Here is a 7,819-nt window from a genome sequence, read left to right on the forward strand (position 1 = left end):
GTGCAGCCTGGGCATAAGAAAATGGTGGCTGGAACCTCTGGTAAGGGTCTTCTGACTCCACTGGTCCTATGAGGATATGTTAATGGCCTCATCACCATTAACATACCACAGACCTAGCCATCTTTAGGCTGCTCTGCTGATTTTGTTACTGGCTAAGGGCAACCAAGATGGCTCTGCTTCACGATCATGATGATCATGTCATACCCAGATGACACTGCAACATAAATAACAGAAAAGTAGGAAAGGCCTTGAGCGCAGGCCCTCAATGATGTGAACCAGCATGACCCAAAGGGTCCTGTGGCTCCCAGCAAGGGTAACAGGGAGAAAATAGGCAGAGCTAAACAGGGCTGGTGAGGTGTGTTGGTGTACATTTTGTACATGTGAGCTTGTAAATGTATGTATTTGTTCATACATACGTACATGCATGTGTGTGTATGTACTTGGTGTGAAGCCAATGGTGTGTTACGTGTGTGTGGTGTGTGGGTGCCGTATGTCTAGGATCTCACCTCCAGACTCATAGGCCTCTGGTTCACCACCCTTCATCTGCATAGAGACAATGGGTATGATTACTGGTGTGCTGAGGGCAGGTGCCTATTCAGGACCACTGTAAAACAGGTTATGCTATGTATAGATTGTACAGCTACCAAGGATACAACCTAGGGCTTAGGACTAACATGCCAGGGTTCTATGGCAGACAAAAGTGTAGGTGCAGATTTGAGCTGCTCCTACCCATGGTTTCAGGTCATGTTGGCTAAACTGCTGCTTGGCAGGAAAGAGCAAACAGACCAGGCCTACAGGTGATCCAGCAGTATCTTCGCCAGTGTAGATTGTGTTTCTCAGGCTATACCCATCTTGATCAAGACATTTCTTCCTGTTTGTATTTGCTAATTTTATGTTAGCTTGACATAAACTGTAGCTATCCAAGAGAAGAGAACCTCAATTACAAAAATGCCTCTAGAACAGTGGTTCTCAACTTTCCTAAAGCCATAATCCTTTAATACAGTTCCTCATGCTGTGGTGAACTCCAACCATAAAATTATTTTTTTGCTGCTTCATAACTGTAATTTTGCTACTGTTGTGAATTTTAACGTAAACAGCTGATATGCGACCGCCACTAGACTCTCAGACTGAGAACTGCTGCCCTAGGTTGTAAATCAGGCAAGCCTGTAGAGCATTTTCTTAGTTAGGGATTGATATGGAAGGGCCTGGCCCATTGTGGGTGGTGGTTCTGGGTTCTATAAGAAAGCAGGCTGAGGAAACTACTAGGAACAAGCCAGTAAGCAGCACCTCTCCATGGCTTCCGCATCAGCTCTTGCCTCCATGTTCCTGCCCTGTTTGAATTCTTGTCCTGATTTCCTTCAATTATGAACAGTGATGTGGAAGCCAAATAAACCCTTTCCTACCCAAATTGGTTTTGGTCATGGTGCTCCAGGAAACACCACTGTTCGTTTGTATCAACCGGCTCAGATGGGAGTGCCCTTGAGTGTTAAGCTTCCCCTGAAAATGTTCTCCACAGTGGACTCAACTCCCTGACCTGGGATGTTTCCCACCAGCATTCACTAAGCACGCAGCCCTGACTGGCCTCCAGGGGGCAGGCCAGCCCATTTGGTGTTTCATCAGCAACAGTCCCTCCTTCCAGTATCCTGAAAGTCTATGGAGGAAAACATTGCCATGGAAGGTCTAGGTAGTTCTGGCAGACCATCCAGGTTTAGGATGCAAAGAATGGGTGCAAGGAGAACGGACTGGGTGCAAGGAGAACGGACTGGGTGCATGTTGCCTGGACCCCAGACCCAGAAGACTCTTGCCCTGTGTAACAACTGGCATAAACTGTGACTATGAAGTTCCTGGTGTCAAGAGGCCATAGTAAAGAGCCTGCTTGACCTGGAGCCCTTCCAGCCAGAGGACAGAACTAAGCCCTCCGGTATCAGGCCCACTGAGGAATTCAGAGTTCACAAAAGTAAAATCGTGGGCGATCCTGAGTCCTCATTACTAGACCTGTTATTTATCCCCAGTTGCAAGTGTACCATACAGCTAAAAACCTGAAATAGAACAGAAAGCACAAGGCCTTTGTGGGCCCAACTGTACCTCCATCCTCTGTAATTTACTTAGCATGGCCTTCCTGGTGCCCATGACATACAGCACCTCCCTCCAAAGAGGAGACATATGGTCTGAGGAGGGCACATACCAGACCTTAGGCAACAGCCCAAGCATCCACTCCCCCAATGGTGAGCAGGTTTGAGTCAGTTGAGGCTGATCTCCAGCTGACAACATACCTACTGCATCACACCCTCCTTTCTCCCAGGGGCCTCCTACATCCCCTTGAAATTTAGATCGTTCCAGTGCCTAGCGTAGTTGCACTTATTTACCAGCCCCCCTCTGCTGGATGTCAGCAAGCTTCTGTCTTTGCTGTGCCACTTCCCAGTGTATACCCCATTGAAGACTTTGCCTTTCTTTGCTTTGCTTTGCTTTCCTTTTTTTAATCTGTTGATACCATACCACCTCCGGATCCTTCCTGAATCAGGAGAGAAGAATGTGAGTTGTCTCAGGTCCACCCAGATAAGGCTGCTGCAGTGTGGCCTCTGACCCCTGGGTGGTGGGAGTGGCCTGATGGAGAAAGGCCTGGCCGAGTCCAGTTTGTCAACTCCCTGCCATAGGCTTGTAGTGTTCAGGAGGGCATGTAGCTGGGACAGAGGGAACTAGAGGAATGTCAGGGCGGGCAACACTCCAAGGTCAAGAAGCCATGCAGGCTTCAGAAGTACAACTGTCCTTGGACAGTAGTCTTGGACCATCCTTCCATCCCAACCCTCCAAGGAACTTGCAGCTGTGTTGGGTCACATTTGGTCACAGTAGCTAAGAATATGCCAGGACTGGCTAACTCCTCAGATTGCAGTTGTAACGGTTCAGATCTGTGGACTGTTATGGTCAGGACCCAAATATTCCCTGTGCCTTGCCCCCCCCCACACCTTTCCTGTCTTAGATGGGAGTCTTTCTTAATTCTAGTTGCTAGAATCTTAACTGGTGGACACAATGAAGAGACTGTATTACTTCAGGTGAAAGCTGGACAATGGAGAGCAGACAGTCCAGGACCCGCAGTATAGACCTAGCTTCCTCTGTTCTCCTTGGATAGGGAAACAACAGTTCCCTGCATGGTAAGGGAATTTTTAACTCTTTGTGTCCTCAGCTCCAGTAAGGCTAACAGCCTTCCTGAGGAAAATGCTGATGACAGACTAGTGGGACTTTGTTGGTCTTTTCTATTCTCTATGGGTTTCTTAGAGCAGGCTATCCCTTCAGGGCCAGGGAAGGGTCGCTCAATCTCCCTGTCCCAGAGAGCCTGGGAGGAGGGATGGCTGAGGTGTGGTGGCTGTACCTTGTCACGTCCAAGACCTGAGAGAGAAACAGGGTGTCAGATCCCTGCTGAAGTCAGGGGAAAGCTTGCTGGAGGCCAGAAGAATCAGGAAGACTAGTTGATGTGAATGTAGAAGCCATGACTTATATCCAGACCTAGATCCCAACACCAAACCCATGAGCCTGGGGCTGGTTTGCATAGAAAATAGAGGAGCACTGTAAGATCTGTGAAGGGGTAGAGGCCCCACAGGACAGAACCCTGGAGCCTCTGTAGAGTCAGTGGATAGAGAAGTTGGTGCCCACAGGGACGTTGAGAAAGGACTCAACGGGGCTGGATGAGAATTGGGATAGTCAACAATGGACTCAAATTTACCCCAAGGCCAACAGGATCAGTGGGTAGAGATTAGGCTATTGGAGGTCCACATAAAACCATCTAACCAAGGCTGGCACCTATAGTGGTGCCGACCAGCAGAAGGCCTGCAAGGTGATAGGCCCAGACAAGTGTGATCTGTCCTTAAGGCAGAATATGGGCTGTGCATCTCTCTCTGGATATGTGCTAGGCTGCTCATGGCACCTCCTGGCTACTCTTTGTCCCAGTCCTGCCCACTAGGGCCTTGGAATGATCTCTTTGGCATAAAATTATGATCTATGTTCAAGTATGAAGTTGAAGAAACCTGGCATCAAATCCTGCCTCAGTCTTCTGCAGGCTCTGGGAAGGTCATTTAGGATGAAGCTTCCTTTTTCTAGCTTATATGTGGAAGAAGATACAACAATAACCCACAAGGGCTTTTTTCCCTTTTGGTTTTCAAGACAGGGTTTCTCTGTGTAGCCCTAGCTGTCCTAGAACTCTCTCTGTAGATCAGGCTGGCCTTGAACTCACAGAGATCCATCTGCTTCTACCTCCCTCTGGGATTGAAGCCATAAGCCACCATGCCTGGTCCCACAAGGGCTTTTATGATATTAAAGGAGCTGGCAGGATGGCAGGGGCTGTGGGGACCACTACTATTGCTGCTGCTGAGATGGGTACTTTCCAGAATGGGGTGCCCTGCACAGAGAGACAACACAGACAGCCTGGGAAAAGTACTCAGGCTGTGTTTTGTCCCGCAAAATTAAAGTTAGGCCCACGTTGAGAAATGCCCATTGTGATTTTTAAGCTGAGTTTGCTGGCTGAAAAGATCATTTCTACATCCTCCTGAGTGCCTCCTGCTATGATTTAATGCTGGGGTCTCCTCTAGAATTCATGCTAAGCCTGAAACCTCAGTGCAAGAGCTTTTAAGGTGTGCTCATAGATGGCTGAATTAGAAGGCTCTGACCTGGGAAATGGGATAGCATTCCTGTAAAGGGGCTCCAGGTTGAAAGACTCTCTTGTCTTGCCATGTGCCCCTATGCGAAGTTTCAATACAGGGCCAGCCTGGAAGCATAGTGGTGAAGTTAGATCTTAGACTTCCAACTTCCTGAACTGTGGCGAGTAGGTTTCTGTTCTTTATAAACTATCTAGCTCAGGTCTTTTTGTCTCAAACTTTGGTTTCTTGTTGACATTTAGGAATCGTGTTATAAGCTCCATTGTGAGAGACAGAATAACAGGAAGAAACAGAAAGTAGGGGGAAGAGGGAGTGTGCATAGGATGCAGTGAAGGGGGAGCAGCTGCTAGTCTCAGGAGAGGGGAAGAGGGATCCAGTGGGGCGTGCAGCTGGCTTTTGATCTCTGAATTTTTCCAGTTTGTTTAATGAAACTAATGCTTGAAAGCTTGTGAGAAAGACATCAGTCTCGCTTGCCTCTGCTTTGCTCTACTCTTTGATCCATGAATTTCTGATACTAAAGATGAAGTCCCAAGACATCCCAGTCAGATCCATGGCCTTGGGCTCCTATGGCGAGGGTCCCAGAAAGCCAGGTATATGGCCACAAAGAATAGTCTCCCCCCTTCATGCTGTTAGACTTCAGGCATGGGCTCTTCTTCTGCTGCAGGGAGTTCTGATGTCCTAGAGACTGGATGAATTTTTCTAAGGGCACGTGGGCAAGCATTTATTAACCCCAGATAAAGCACCAACCATAGACCAAAGAAACTATTCCATCCAAGTATTAATGAACAAGTGGGTTTATCGGAATTGCTTACAGAAGCATAAGTGAGGGGCTGTTTACAGGACCAGGGTGATTCAAATGCAGCTACATCACTGAAAGCCCCCCTTCAGCATGGAGACTCATGTGCTGCATCCAGAGAGTTCACTGCACAGCTTGCAGAGAGCTCCATGGGAGGGTTTCCTCAACCCAGCAACTGCTATTGCTTATATAACCTCGGGGAGTACCTTGGAACCTGTAAGGTCTTCGCTTCCTGAACCTGAAAAGTTGCATGTGCTTCTCTTTGATCCCTCCAGAATTCAGAGGAAATAGGTCCAGGCTGAAGGCTTCCTCTGTAGCCAGTTGTGCTGTCTGACAGCCAGTGAATTCTCAGAGGTGACTGGCCTCACCTTGCTTACTTTGCTCTGGTCTTGCGTCCATATTCATTCACTGGGTCACCACCCTGGGTGGTGTGGGCCCCACTCTACACCGAACTGGTGGTGATCTCAATACTTGTGCTTAAAGTTCTTGCTCTGCCCTGGGACCCAGGGAGGCCCAGGCCTGTGGCTCACCACGCAGCAATGTGTGAGATTTTGTGAGAGCAAATGTGCGCTACAAGATTGAGCTTATGGGGCTTAGTTATTGGCACCTTCTCCTTCTCCTCCTCTCAACTGTGTGATCTCCTTCAATAGCTTCCAAGTCTGAAATGAGGATCAGGCTATCTGCTTCCGAGGATCAAGCAAACCTTCAAGGATCGAGCGAACCTGTTAAGAAGACAACACTCTGCTGGTTCCAGCAAGACCAGCCCACCTTACCCCAGCTGTCCTAGTCAGGATTCTCTAGACTCTAGGGCAGTGGTTCTCAACCTTCCTAACACTGCAACCCTTTAACACAGTTCCTCATGTTGTGGTGATCCCCAACCATAAAATTATTTTCTTTCTACTTCATAACTGTAATTTTGCTACTGTTATGAATCACAATGTAAGTATCTGATAAGTAACCCCCAAAGGGGTCTTGACCCATAGGTTGAGAACCACTGTCTAGAGGATCTCTCTCTCTCTCTCTCTCTCTCTCTCTCTCTCTCTCTCTCTCTCTCTCATAATTTGAGTGGCTTACAGGATTGGTAGACTAGTCCAACAATGGCTACCTATTAATGGAAAGTCCGAGAATACAGTAGGTGTGCAGTGCACAAAGCTGGATGCCTCAGCTGGTTTTCAGTATACATTGGAATCCTGAAGAAGTAGGCTCTAATGCCAGTAAAGAAATGGGCTTGCCAGCGAGAGTAAGAACAATCAAGCAAAAAGAGGGAGAGCTTCTTTCTTCTGGGTCCTTTATACAGGTGGCCAGCAGAAGGTGTGGTCCATATTAAAGGTGGATCATTTCACCTCAAAAGATCTGGGTTAAAATGGGGCTTCCCACTTCAAATGACTTAATTAAGAAAAGCCTTTTACAGGTGCACCCAGCTGCTTGGGTTTTGTTTAATTCCAGATGTAGTTAAGTTGACAGCCAAGAAGAGCCTTCATAAGTTCGCTCCTTACCAACTTGACACACAATCATATCTTCTTATGTCATGCTTAACTTCCAAATGAAAAGAACAACCAGTTCATAAGTATGCCTAACATGATCAAAACTATTCCACATACAATTACAAACACATTACTATATATTTAACCGGCTCATAATTACATCTAACATGATATAACTATCGGGAGTACAACTGCAAATACATTATCAATTTTAGAGTATGTGGCAATGTCCCTTGAGGAAAATTCTTTCATAAGAAAATTCATTCATAAGAAAGGCGGTCACAATGCAACAGTACAGGATGGTCTGTAAAAATGGAGCTTGGCACAGGGAGAGGAGGGTGATGAAACCAAGCATGTGCCTGGGCTGGACATTTAAAGTCACACTGTGAGGCAGATGAGATGTGTGACTGTCTGGTGTCTAAGCTCTACCTGCCCTTCCATGTATCCAGAGCAGGTGAGCTCCGGGTCAGGAGATTGGGGTGACGCAGAAATTTGATATGGCATAGCCCTGCTCTGGATACAGGGAGGCAAGTTCTAGACAGCTGAGAGACGGCCTGGGGTCCCAGCCACCCCCGAGCCACAGTGCATGTCAGGAAGAGTCCGCTGCTCATATCTGCTCTCCTGTGAATAGGAACACCCCTCTTGCCTCAGAGAGTGAACCCTAAAGAACCTCAGACAGGCTTTAGCCAAGAAGAACACAGGCTGGGCACCCACCTGTCTGAAAGTGTGGAGGGTGCACAGAGTCCTCAGGTAGGGTCATGCTAGCCCCACTGCTGCATTCTAATATCTGGTACAATTTGGGTACCACCGCAACCGGAGGCAGAGCGTAGGCTGCAGAAAGTATGTGCGTCTGAACGCAAACCATGCCATGGAGACTGTGGCCTCTTCACATG

Source organism: Meriones unguiculatus, chromosome 4 (genome assembly GCF_030254825.1).
Source record: "Meriones unguiculatus strain TT.TT164.6M chromosome 4, Bangor_MerUng_6.1, whole genome shotgun sequence".
Taxonomy (NCBI): Eukaryota; Metazoa; Chordata; class Mammalia; order Rodentia; family Muridae; genus Meriones; species Meriones unguiculatus.